Below are 13,406 nucleotides of genomic sequence, written 5' to 3'. Positions count from 1 at the left end.
GGTCCCGCGCCTGCGCAGTGCGCGGCCGGCGCGGTCGGGGCGGCGGCGGGAGGGCGGGGAGGGAAGATGGCGGCGCCGGTCGGAGCCGTCACCGGGGCGACGCGGCGGCCCCGCCGCCCGCAGCCCTGAGGGCCCGGCCCGGCTCGGCCCGGCCCGGCCCGGCCCGGCCCGGCGGCAGGTGAGAGCGGCCCCGCGGTGCGGCTTCCCTGGGTGGGGCCCTTCCCGGGGAGCGGGTCGGCGGGACGGGCCCCTCGGGGCGGGACAGGCCTGGTGTGGAGGGGGCCACATTTGAGGGTGGAGGGTGGGGGGAGCCCCTGTCCCAGCCCCTCACAGCGTTTTGGGGGGGTCGCTGCGGAGGGCAGAGCCCACGGAGGATGTAGCCCCTTCTCGGAGGGGGGAAGCCCCTTCCCAGCTCCGGGGTGCGAGGGGAAGGCGGCCCCGGGGGCTCCCTCAGGGCTGTGAGAAAGCAAAGCCTGCCCCCCCGCAAGCCGTGTTCTCCCTCTGAAAGCCTTGTTTCCTTCCCAAAAAGCCGAGCTCCCCCTCCTGAAACCAATGTTTCTTTCCCAAAATGCCATGTTTCCTCCCCTAAAATCCATGTTTCCCCCCCAAAAAGGCATTTCTCCAAAAACCTCGCGTTTCCCCAAAAAAAACCATACGTTGCCCTTAAAAGCCATGTTTCCCCAACAAACCTCGTGTTTCCCCCCGAAAGCCACATTTTTTTCCTAAGATCTCTGTTTTCCCCCCTAAAAGCCATGTTTTCCCCGAAATAGCCATGTTTCCCCTCTAAAAGCCGTGTTTGCCCCTCAAACTCCATCCTTCCCCCCAAAAAGACATATATCCCCTCCCTCACCCCCCCCAAAAAAGCCCCATTTCCCCCCTAAAAGCCCTCTTTCCCCAAAATTCAGTGCTGGCGTCGGGCAGTGCCATGGCACAGGCTGGCAGTGCCGCCGGTGGGGGGAAACGGCTTTTTTGGGGGGGAAATGCGGCTTTTAGGGGGAGAACATGGCTTTTCGGGAGGAAACAGCTTTGGAGGGGTGCACACATGGCCTTTTGGGGGGAAAATACGGGGTTTTGGGGGGAGGGAGACATGGCTGGGGAGCGCTGGGGGTGCCCCCAAAACCTCAGCTCGCACTGGGTACGTGTGAAAACAAAGGTGAGGCTCAGTCTCCGCTTGTTCTCCACGTAACTCCGCGTGAATCCGCATCTCCCCTCGATCCGCCTGCCGGGTGTGTGTCCATCCATTGATTTCGGTCCTGGAATTGCGGTGTTGGAGCAGCCGAGGTGCCCGGCTCGGTGCCCGGCTCGGTGCCCGGGGCTTTGGGGTGTTGCTCCCCATTGTCTCCGCTGCCGATCTCCGCTCGGAGCTTTGGGAATGGCTTTATTTGGGCTCGCGTTCTTGTCGCGGCAGGGCTGGGCTGAGCAGCCGCTGCAGGGGCTCGGCAGGAGCATTATCTCATCTGCCCAAACCTCTTGGCTTTTCCAGCCGCGTTTTCCAGTCGGGTTTTCCCGTGGGGCAGGGCATTTCTCAGGAGGAGCGGGAGCAGAGCCGGGGTGTCTCGCTGTTAATGACCCGAACTCTGAGGAATGCTCGGAGCGGGAACAAAAGGGGAGCCGGGATGCTTGTCTGCGGAACGGGGATGGGAGATAACCCCGGCACCGCCGGGAATGCCGTTTGTGTTCGAGTGGCTTTAGTCATCCCTGGGAGCCGGCTCGGGTCAGCAGCTGGAGCGCTTCCCCTTGGCTAAAAGGGACGGGAATTACAGCGAGCTCCCGTGGAGGTGCTGCTGACCCAGATCCGCGCCCTGGGTGGGAAGGGGCCGTTTCCCACCTGTCCTTCAGGAGCGGAGCCTCCCGGGCGGGCTCGGGAGGCCCCGGCTCGAGGGCTGCCGTGTCCTGACAAAGTGCTTTATATCGCGGCACAGGGACCGCAGCCGGGGCTTGGCCCTTCTGGAGATCAAGTGCCAGAGTGGGAGGTTTCCCCATTCCCACAGCCCTGTGTGTTCCCACCACCATCCCTCCTTCCTCTTCCTTATGCTGATGCCAGAGGAAGGCTGAAAACAGGGATTGTTCCCTTGGGTTGTGTCCCCCTGGGCTTGGTCTTTCCTTGGTGTCACAGCTGGGAGAGAAGAGAGCAGAACTGCAGCTATTTCATGGAATCCAGAAGGGTTTGGGTTGGAAAGGGGCTTTACAGACCATCCCTTCCACTAGTCCAGGTCTCTCCAAGCCCCATCCAACCTGGGCACTTCCTTCCAAGGCAGGATGGTGCCAGCCTTGCCCACGGTGTTGTTCCATCGTGTTGGATTCAATCCTGTTCTCCAGGGCTGCTGTGTCTCCGTGCTCAGGTGGCGGCAGAGCCACATCCCGCGGTTGTTTTGGCATAGCAGGGATGTTTGTGCGTGTTTTTCCTGCTGTGTTCCCTGGAGTTTTCCCTGACAGGTGACTCCACCCAGGCAGCGTTTCTTTTCCGGGGTGGCAGGTGAAGCTCTCGGATTCGGAAAGGCTTTGGACAGTTTTATAATCTTCTCTCGTGGATTTTCACAGGCAGCGTGTGCGATTTTCAATTTTAATTTGAGTTTACTTCAGCCTTTATTCCCCGGGACTCCGGTTTTCCCTGTGTTCGAGCCCCTGAAGGAATCTCACCTGCAGGACACGTGTTCCTGCCCTGCCTGGGCTTGGAATGAAGGTGGGGTTGGTTTATTCCCACTGCTGAACGTGTGTGACCTGTGATTTGGGGATTTCAGCCACTGCATCGGGCACCTTCTGGAGAGGTGTTTGCTCCCAGGGAGAGCCGGGATGTGCTCCTTATCCCGTCCTTAATGCCAGGGAATTTAATGTGTACAGCAATCTTCACGTTTGCCAGGAGCGACAGCAGCGGCAGGTTTGGAGTGGGAGGACGGGGACGGTCTGGTTGTGCATTCCCAGCACTCGGCTGCTCCGTGAAGTTCTGTTTCCAGGGCTTCCAAGAGGCGTTGGGTTTGGGCACAGCCCGCTTCCATCCCAGCCACTTCCACAGGATGTGAGCGAGGGCTGCTGGAAAAGGCTTCCCACTCTCTGTGTAAACAGAGCTGCGCCTCCGAGGGAAGTGATTTTTCCCTGTGTATTCCGTCAGGGCAGGCTTTGTTGGAAAACATCCATTCAGGCTTTGCCCTGATGGATTCTCTTAAGGCTGGAGGTGGGTAAGCTTCGGGCTTTGACTTTGGAAAGGCAGCATCACCTGGAGATGGCTGCGAGGGCTTAGGAAGGGTGTTGGAGCCAGAGCCAGGCTCAGGTTTGGCCCAAATCCTGATAAAAGCTGGAAGGAGGACTCAGGGAAGCACTGGTGTGCTCCAGGGGGGTTTCTCCACGTCGGGGCTCCTTCCAGAGCGCGCTCTCCGCCCTGAGTGGCGCTGCCGGCGTCTCTCCGGGCTGTCTCCAGCAGCATCAGGGCTGTGCTGCCCGGAGCAGCCAGCGCAGCTGGTGATGGAGTTGGGAAATCCAGGTCAGAATTCCTTTTGAACTCGCTCGCGTCGCCGGATCAAAGCAGAGCGGGGGTGACACGTCCACGTGAAAATCGTGGCTCGTGTCGAGCAACCTGCAGGAATCAGGGTTCTTCCCTTCAGGAATTTGCTGTTTCAGGAGCTGCTCTGGACTGTGTTCTCTCCCCCATTTCTATGGCAATCTTTAAATATTTATCTTTGCTTGCTGAACTCCCACTGCAACATCTGTGACTGAGAATCCTCGTTTTCCCCCCATGGATGCAGTTCAGGCACCAGCAATTGGCAGTTCCAGCACACTGCATCTCTCCCTGGGTTCCAGACTCCTTTGGAAGCATTTCCCTGGCTCATTTTGTCTTGTGCTTGTGCAAGTTTTGTCATAATTTGGGGTTTTGGAGGCTTAAGGTAAGTTGGCAGAGCTGCTTTTATTGATGTGGAGCTTCTCGTTCAGGCCAGGTTGGACGGGGCTTGGAGCAACCTGGATGTGTCCCTGTCCGTGGCAGGGAACAGGATGAGCTTTGAGGTCCTTTCCAACCCAAACCATTCCATAATTTTGACTCTCATTAGGTTGCAGTGGGCAGAAGATCATCTCTGGTCTGAGGAATGATTCGGGGTTTTCTGGGTAAAGAGCAGCTCAGAAATGTCAGAATCTCTGTGTGAGGTGTGGGAAGAACTGTCCATCCCCAAACTTCTCACATCAGGGAATCTGGGACACGGATTAATCATTCCAGCTGGGTTTTTGTCACTCTGGAGAACCTGCAGTGATCCAAGAGATTTCTTTGTGCTTTAAAAGAGACTCGTGAACCCTTTGGGTGCCGTTACCCCCGTGCTGAGCTTCCAGGGAAGGGGCTGGCCCTGGGAATTGCTGGTTTTTCTTGTCCCCGGTGCTGGGTGCACGTCGGAGCCTTTTGCCACCTGCCCAGAACACCTGGAGAGAGGAGAGAACCAAGTGCAGCTCCCTCTGGAGCAGCATCACTGCGTCCATTCTGGAATTATTGAGTTCAGTTCCTCCGAGCAGCCGCCTTTGATCCGTCCTGCTCTTCCCAGAGCTGGTTTTGGGCCGGGTGTTTTCTTTCCCAGTCCCAACAGCTGCTGGGAATTCCTGAAGCCTCCCAGACCTTCTGTGGATGCTGACTCGTTGTGGCTTGGGAGGGGTACAGGGGATGCTCTAGCCTGCTCTGAACAGGATTCCTGGATGCTTTGAGATCCCAGGGTTCCGTAAGATGGGATGATCCAGGATTTGCCCGGTTCTCCTGCTCGGAACGGAGCCAGTTAGAGGTGATTATTGGGGTGACAGGATGGTAACAAAGGGACTTCTTGGGGAGCTCATTTTGTCATTAAATGGTAGAGATGAATTTGAAATTAGCACGATTTCCCTGAATTTTTATTTGCTAATTAACATAATAAGGATTTACTGCTTTTTTTTTTTTTTTGGTCTCTTTCTTAGTATTTAATATTTAAGCCTCCCCAAACCAGGCTCGAGGCATGGCACAAAGGATGGAAGGATAGCTCCTGCTTTCCTCATCCCCAATATCCAGTGCTTCTGCTCCTTCATGCATAGTCCTTCCCATTAGCTGAGGAATAAGAAAATCCTGTACAAAATAAGAGCAAATGCTCTTATTTATTCTGCTCAAAGGAGTGGAAACTGCAGCAAAGTCTCCAGCCCACTGGGTGGGTCAAACTCATGAAATCTGTTTCAAATGGAATCCCTGGGTTGTATTTTTCTGTCCCGGCTCAGTTGTGTTGGGGGTTTGCTGGTGGTTTGTGGGTGCTTTTCCCATCCCCTCACACCTCTCTGTGCCGAGATTCCCTGGGGATTTAGTCCCAGCTTCTCCCTCCTTCCAAGCCTGGGCTCAGAGGGCTCGCAGAGCAGTCCTTCCAGTTCTGTAATAACAGGGTTGCACTGCCGCCACCCCGGGGCTGTTCTGCACCTCGTAGCCATCCCTTCCCATCTGCTTTACCCCCTCAAAGATTCCAAGCAGTCCTCTGTTGCTCACTTCCTGCTGTTTGCTGGGAACTCATTGGGATTTCCCCCCGCCAAGGTGCTGGTTTGTGGGAGAAGTATGCAGGGGCAGCTGCAATCCCTGCTCTGTGACCCGGACAGGACTGAGGGAGCAGCTGGAGCTGTGTCAGGGGGGAGTTTAGGTTGGATATCAGGAAAGGTTCTTCCCCCAGAGGGTACTGAGCACTGGCCAGGCTCCCCAGGGAATGGGCACGGCCCCGAGGCTGCCAGAGCTCCAGGAGCATTTGGGCAGCGCTGCCAGGGGTGCCCAGGGTGGGGTTGTTGGGGTGTCTGGGCAGGGCCAGGGGCTGGACTGGATGATCCTTGTGGGTCCCTCCCGGCTGAGGACGTTCCGTGGCTCCGTGCAATGTGTTCAGCAGGAGCTGGAGCTCAGGGAGAACAGCTCCCAGCCCCACTGACAGGGAATCAAAGGGATGCTGTCTGGCTGCAAGTCACGGAGCTCACATCACCGCCCTGGGATTCTGAGCAATGAACTGTGATGCCTCAAAGTCAGTCCCATCTTGAAGCCAGTATTTCCCTCTTTCCCAAACTCTGGCACTGCCCTTTGCCCACACCAACATCTCGGCCATGGACCTTTAGGCTCGTAGGTTCTTCTCTCCATCCCCATTGCACAGCACAGCGAGGCCTCCACAGCCTGAAATCTCCAGAGGCTGGCGGGTGTCTGCCCTCCCTAATTCATGTTTTCTGCTAAAAAAGCCCAGCCGTGGATTCCAGCTTGTTTGGAGTTTGCACTCCAGCACCTCCATGGGGGTCATGGAAGCGCTGAACACTGTGTTTGCTTTTCAGGAATACCACCCTTCCCATCACCTTTTTAGGTTTTGATTAGGGCATCAAAGAATCGTGGAATGGTTTGGGTTGGAGGGACCTTAAAGCCCATCCAGTGCCACCCCTGCCATGGGCAGGGACACCTTCCACTGTCCCAGGCTGCTCCAAGCCCCAGGCCTTGGGCACTGCCAGGAATCCAGGGGCAGCCACAGCTGCTCTGGGCACCCTGTGCCAGGCCCCTCACAGGGAACAATTCCTTCCCAATATCCCATCTAAACCTCCTCTCTGTGGGAAGCTGTTCCCCCTTGGCCTGGCACTCCAGGCTTTGGTAAAAAGTGTTTCTTGTCAGCTCCCTTCAGGTTCTGTTTCCAGCTGTCTGCACATCCATCTGAACTCTGGAGGAGCAGCAGCACAGCTCAGGGAACTGGAAACCTCTGCTCTCAGAATGCCAGTGCTGGTCAGGGTTTGCTTGACCCCAGCTCCTCGTGGCTTTTGTTCCTTTACCTGCACAATGGGGTTAGCTGCTGGAATGTGGAAGTCTGGAATGTGTTTCAGGTTGTGTCTCTGTGGCCAGACCAGGTGTCTGTCTGTGATGGAAGCTCCTTTTGTTCCACCTGAGAGAGGGAAAATACCTTCCATACGGTTGGAGTGTGTTTAGCAAACAGATCTGCCTTTAAACTCCCTCCGTGTGATCCAGCCCTGCTCCTGGGCACTGCTTGGGGTGGTTAACCCTGGCCGGGAGCTTCCATCAAAGGCTCCACCTCCGGAATGGCAGGGATGGGTGTGAAGGTGGCACCCAGATGGATTTGATGTGAGACACAGCCAGTGGGCATCACAAAAGCACTGTTTGGGTGTGTCTGACACGCTCCTCTGTCACAGCCCAGGAGCTGAGATCAGTTTGTGGTGCTCATCCCTGATGATGTCCGTGTGGAGATGGTATTGGATATCCTGGTGTCCTGCTTGCTAACAAAAACATTGCATCAGCGCTGCTGCCAAGTCAGCAGTGCGTCTGAAAGCTCTGGGTATCGATTCAAATCAAACCTTGGCCACCCAGGCTGCAATAAAACGGGGTTTTTTCCAGTATATCCTTCTCTTTTTATGGCTTGAAAGTCAATAGCCTTGAGCTCATCTTTGCTTCAGGTGAAAGGGCTGGAGGCTGTTCGTGACTTGTGTGTTTTAATGGAGAGGGGAAGGTCATGGTTGGTGAAGCTGGGCTGAAGAATAACTTCGTTTGTGGCAAAAATAAAATTGTTACTCTCCCAACTCCTCCTCTGCCAGTGCCAGCGGCTGGACATGAGCCAGGAGTGCTCAGGTGGGCAAGAGGCTGACAGCCCCTGGGCGGTCCCAGCCCAGTGTGGGCACAGGCCCAGGGCACTGCCCGTCCCCTGTGCTGGCCCTGCTGGGGCACCTCCAGTCCTGGGGCAGTGCTGGGACCCTCAGGACAAGAAGGACATGGAGGGGCTGGAGCGAGTCCAGGGCAGGGAATGGAGCTGGGGAAGGGGCTGGAGCCCCAGGAGCGGCTGAGGGAGCTGGGAAAGGGGCTCAGGCTGGAGCAAAGGAGGCTCAGGGGGGACCTTGTGGCTCTGCACAAGTCCCTGACAGGAGGGGGCAGCCGGGGGGGTCGGGCTCTGCTGCCAGGGAACAGGGACAGGAGGAGAGGGAACGGCCTCAGGCTGGGCCAGGGGAGGCTCAGGGTGGAGGCCAGGAGGAATTTCCTCGTGGAAGGGGCTGCCCAGGGAGGTTTGGAGTGCCCATCCCTGGAGATGTCCAAGGAAGGGCTGGAGGTGGCACTCAGGGCTCTGGGCTGGGAACAAGGTGGGCATCGGGCACAGGGTGCACTCGATGGTCTGGGAGGGCTTTTCCAGCCTCGGGGATTCTGTGTGGTCCTTGATGAGGAAAGGGCACTCAGGCACGGGCACAGGCTGCCCAGGGCAGTGCTGGAGTCACCGTCCTGCAAAGTGTTCCAAAAACAAGTGGATGTGGCACTTGGAGACGTGGGTTAGTGGGGGCATGGCAGTGCTGGGGGAACGATGCACTTGATGATTGTGTAGGGTTTTTCCAGCCCCACCAATTCCATGATTCTGTGATGGATGTGTGAGTGCTGCCAAAGACCACGTTGTGATGGAGAACCAGAGTTTGGAGCGTGAGCACCCACAGCAGGAAAACCCTGACCTTGACCTGGCTGTGCTTGACTTCATTTTCCTGAAACCCCATCCTTCATTCCCACAGCGAGACCTTAAACCTGAATTTTGCAGCAGTGTTGGACACCAGAATCTTGCCTGGTTGTCTCACCAGAGATTGCCTGGGTTACGTGGACAGTGCTGCAGTGAGGGTGTGAATGATGGTTGTTCCCAGCCTCTGGAAGTGCTGATGGTTTCTGAAGGGAGTCGTGTGTCCGTCCCTCGATGGATTTTTGGAAACAAGGCTTATACCGTTTGCTTTCCCTCTCCCTAATTCCTGATCCTGCTGCCCCTCTCTGCCTGGTTCAGCAGGAGCAGCAAGGTCTCAAAGATCCTGCTCTGGGATCCAGTAGGTTCAGATGGGATTTTGGGAGGAAATCCTTCCCTGTGAGGGTTGTCCAGAGCAGCTGTGGCTGCCCCATCCCTGGCAGTGTCCAAGGCCAGGTTGGACGGGGCTTGGAGCCACCTGGGATAGTGGAAGGTGTCCCTGCCCGTGGAACAAGATGAGCTTTAAGGTCCCTCCCAACTCAAATCATTCCAAGCTCCATAAGCCTGGAGAGGGGCTGGGAGTGTCCTCAGCAAAGGCAAGAGAGCTCAAAATCCTGGAGACAGAGGAGGAAGAGGTCTGACCCTCCCATCCCGAGCGGTGCAGGGGTAGGAAATGCCATTTTCCTGCTGGCCCAGCTGCCTGTTGGGCTGGAGGAGCTGCAGGGGTGGATGTGATCCAGGGCTCTCCTGGCCAAGGAAGCTCCGGCACTCGCCTTTCCTGTGGCGCTGCTCGCGGGACGCGTGGGCACCGCGGCTTCCGCCGGGGCCAGCGCCTCGCAGGGAGCTGTGCTGGGAGACGCCCTCGGCACCCCTCGGTTCTGCTGTGCACAGAACAGGTTGTGACCCGGGAATCCCACGGGCGGGCGCCTAATGCAGCCTGTCAGAAAATGGGGAATGAAGTCGTTCAGTATGTTGGGATGTTTCGTTAACAAGCCCCTTCCTAAGATACGTCCACGTTTCTCATTTAATTATTCCGCCCGGGCAGTTGGAACGTGGACGTGGGCATTGGGCTGGATGGAAATGGAAATCCAGAAGCTACAGCAGCTATGTCTTCAGGCTGATGCCTCACTTGAGCAGAAGTGGGCTGGATTTTAGGTCAGCAGCCGTGTTTTCCTCACGGTTCTGTCATAAATTCCCTTCGTTTGTGCAGATGAACCAATTTGGGTGACTTTGGGAGGTTTCGGGTGTCTGTAGAACTCGGGGAATGCTGTGACATTCTCACAGGCTGTCCTCCAGAGAATCATCCACAGCTTTCCAAGAGCTTGTCCGGGAGCTCCTGTGCTCTCTTAATGAAGGGAGAGGTGACAGGAATTCCCACACTCCCGGTGTGTGTTTGCTCAGGATTTCTTGCCAGGAAGTCATCCTGAGCAGGTTTGGATAAATCCCATCGGATGTTTTTATCCTGTAAAGTTCATCCTCCCACAGCGGATGTTACACTGGGAGGAGCAGCTGCCCTTTTCCTTGGAAAAACCTCCATTTTCCAGCCTCAGAGCCTTTTATTTGCTTGATGAGGCGTTACTCCAGGTTTTGGGGCTCACAAGGAGTTCAGTTTGCAAATGGAACAGGATTTGTTTGCTGGGAGAAGTTGAGGTGAGGATAATTGGAATTAAGGGCTTGGCGGGAGCCGGCAGAGGGAGCGTGTGAGCCCGAAATCCTCCTCATTTCCTACAAAATTTAGGGGATTTCAGGAGCACGGGAAGAGGGAACAGCCGAGTATTGCACCCGAGCAGCTCCTCTTGTGCTGCCAGGGCTTGGCAGGCCAGGTTTTGGCAGGTTTGAAACAAGTTAAGGTGTCTTGAGGATAACAATATCGTCTAAAAACCTGGGAATTCTCCAAATCCCAAACACATCCGTAACAAGTGGAGGGGTTGGTGGGTGGTGGAGATTTGGGCTTTTTTCATGGCATTCCACAGGGATATTTAAGGATTGTCTTTTTTGGTGTGGGAAGGGAAATACAGAACTCACAGGAATTGTGTTTTCAGACTGGTTTTCCACGTGAGCAAAACTGGGCTGGATTTTGGGTCAGCTGAAGTGTTTTCCTCATGGTTCCATTATAAATTCCCTGCATATTTATTAATATTTTATTAAGCTTTGGAGCCATTTTTGAGGAATAATAATAATAATAATAATAATGGTTTCCCTACATACACCTCAAGTGTGGTGTCATTAAACTCGGCTGCCTCCCCTTTTCCTTTGAACCCCACACCAAAAACTCCCTCAAACACCAGCTCCCTGATCTGTATTCCAAGAATAAATCCAGAATAAACCCCCACACTTTCATTCCGGTTTTCAGTGCACTCATTTTGTGGGCAAACAGATTCAGCAGGATTTATTGGTAGGTTGCTGTGCTGTTTGTGCAGTACATCCTGCTCTGTAATGTTACATTGCTGCTCGTTTTTTAGCTGAAAGCGTGGAAAAAAACAAGCAGGAATCTGGAATAGTGGAGGGTCAGCACATCACTGGGCCGGGAGGAATTCCTGGGATCTTTACACCTTTTTATTGCAGAAATACCAACCAAAGTTCAGCTGCAGTGATGCTGTTCCAGGACAATGGGCAGCAGTAAAAATGATGTAATTTGGAATTTTTTCCCGAAGTCCCTAAACCCTCTGTTCTAGCAGGCAAAACCAGTGCAGGGAGCTTGTGCTGACAGAGGAATTTTGGGATTTTAGGAATCCTTTCTTTTCCTGGGTGACTTGTATGAAGGAAAAACAAATTCCTGTTGGAAAAAAAAAGTGGGAAAGCTGATCTTCGAAGAACTTTTGGAATTGCCTGTTTTGCAGGGATAAGGAGCATCCATGGTGCTGGTATTCCCGAGGTCTCGCTCAGCACAGACAGGATACTGCTCATCCCACAGCTTCCCGAAGGGCTTTCTTTTCTTCTTTTTGACTAAAATCTGCTTTTTTTTCCCCATCGTTGAGCTTGCCCGGCAGTTGATTTCCAAAAGGATCAGCTCCAGCTGCTGCAGGTTTGGGAGGACCGGGAACATGGTTTTATTTAATGGTGTTTATCCCTACGGACCTCTCCTCCCTGTGCAGCTGCTTTTATGAAATAGTGTGCTTCTCCTCAGAAACAGTGCTGGATTTTCCTCTTTTCACCCCAGAAAAGGCCTCAGGGCTTCTTTTAGTGCCAAACTGGGAGCAGGGAAAGCCGCAGGTGAAGTCCTTGATGGCACAGCTGGGGAGACAAATGCTGAAATACTGAAAAATGTAAAAAGAATCCTTCTTACACAGATAGGACTTTTTTCAAGGAAAAAGGAACTGTTTCTGTCTGATGGAAGGATTTTTGTTTGAACTGGGGAAGGGAATCAGCCAGAAGTGTGAGTGTCTCCCCAAGTGCCCTCCTGGAGCCGCTGGCACGCGGAAGAGGCAATTCCAGAGTATGGGGAAGAGTCTGGAGCAGGTTGGAGACAGTCACTGCCTTCCACCCCTAAATTACCACCAGAGCTCCTGATTGCCAAGCGCAATTAAATGCCTCTCTCCTTCAGCCCAAGCCCTCGGCCAGCCAGGGCTGGGTCCTTTCACACACCTGGAATGTTTTGTTCCCCGTGGGAACAGCGCAGCTCCTCCACTTCTCCTGGCCTGTGAAGATGAGCATTCCCCGTGTGTGAAGGGCTCTGACTCAGGAGCACGGCTCAGCCTCTCATTGCCATTCAACAGCTTTGCCCTGGAGGCTTTTTCCCCTTAAAATCCGTAAAAAAGGGGAGAGAAAAGGCAGGTCAAAAACCCTGCGGGTTCAAGTGCTTCTTAAAGCAGCTGGAAGTTGTGGAGAAGAGGAGGCAGCCCGAGATGGGAACCACCAGTGCCACCCACGCCTGGGATTTGGGGTCCATGGGACGGGGAGAGGTGCCTGCAGGTAGGAAAACCTCCTTGGATAAAGAGGGGAAAAAATTTGCAGGAGCAGGTTTTGAGCAGTGCTCCAACCCGGTGGGGTTATTTTTGCCTGCATTTTATATTCCTCAGCTGTTTGTTCCAGATAATTACTTTAGGAATAAATAGCAGGTTCTTAACTAATTTCAGGAGGGGAGAGAGGGAAAATTGAAGTGCTCTGAAAGGAGGAAAAGGATTATGAAATGTTTTGCCAGCTGGCAGCGATGCAGCTTTTAGGAAAGGGCAGGCAAATTCCATCGGCGCCGGCAGAGCTCCGCTCCCAGCGCCCTTCCCGTGTTTCCTTTTGGGTTGTTGGAAGCAGCTGCAATTCCTCCTTGCTCCGGCTCTGGGCTGATTCCTGAACGCCCCAAAACCTTCCTAGTGCTGGAATATAGAGGCATTTCTCTGGGATCAGGAGGGCTCTGGGGTGCAGAATATAAGGGAGTGTTTGGGGGACTGTGTTGGTATTTGCAGGGATCGAGCCAATCCCGGAGTTAACTGGACTGCAGCTACTTTGGGATGAGACACAACTGCTTAAATCTCTTTGTTGCAGCTTTTTGAGTGCTCAGAGATTCATTGTAGCCCAGGTACAAAGTGGAGCCCAGCATGGTGCAAGCAGGGAGCACCTGGAGAGCCAGAATGAGGCAGAAAGCACCTCTTGCATCCCCAGAAAATGCAGGAATGCTTTGTTCTGCTCTTGGAATAACCAGTAAAACCCCAGGTATGGGATTTTCTCCCAGGTTCTGCTGAATAACTGGCAACAGGAGCAGCTGGGATGCTTTAGCTCGTTCTTGCCAGCTGCCCAGGTTCTTTTTCACTTTCCTGTGTTGCAGCAGGGTTTTAGGTCAGCGCTTTGCTTTGCAATCCAGGGGTGGTTATTCCCTGCCCATCATTGCAAACAAAATCCACATCCGTGGCAGGTCAGGCTTGGAGGGTTATTTTGACAGCCTTTTGGGAGCTGAGTTTATTGCTGGCCTTGCTTTCCTTCCGAAAAAGAACATGGTGTGGGTGTGAAAACTCCAAGGATGGTTATTCCTTATGCTCAAATGTT

At 54.3% G+C, this 13,406-nt stretch overlaps 1 protein-coding gene across 3 annotated transcripts in view; it reads left to right on the top strand.

The window, feature by feature from the left end:
- The first annotated feature begins 141 nt into the window (after positions 1-141).
- Positions 142-13,406, top strand: part of FBXO42 (F-box protein 42) — a 47,538-nt gene continuing 34,273 nt past the window's right edge. Inside the window, exon 1 of one of the 3 annotated variants that reach the window (XM_039565757.1) lies at positions 142-178. The gene's annotated coding sequence lies outside the window, so the exon portion shown is untranslated. Of the gene's footprint in view, positions 179-2,521; positions 2,684-2,755; positions 2,879-13,406 lie in introns of those variants that run through there. The other 2 variants (XM_039565759.1, XM_039565758.1) reach the window with 2 other exon arrangements.

Source organism: Corvus cornix, chromosome 27 (assembly GCF_000738735.6).
Source record: "Corvus cornix cornix isolate S_Up_H32 chromosome 27, ASM73873v5, whole genome shotgun sequence".
In the NCBI taxonomy this organism is placed as follows: Eukaryota; Metazoa; Chordata; class Aves; order Passeriformes; family Corvidae; genus Corvus; species Corvus cornix.
The sequence above is the reverse complement of the archived record's forward strand: the minus strand, read 5'-3'. Positions and strand labels throughout refer to the sequence as shown.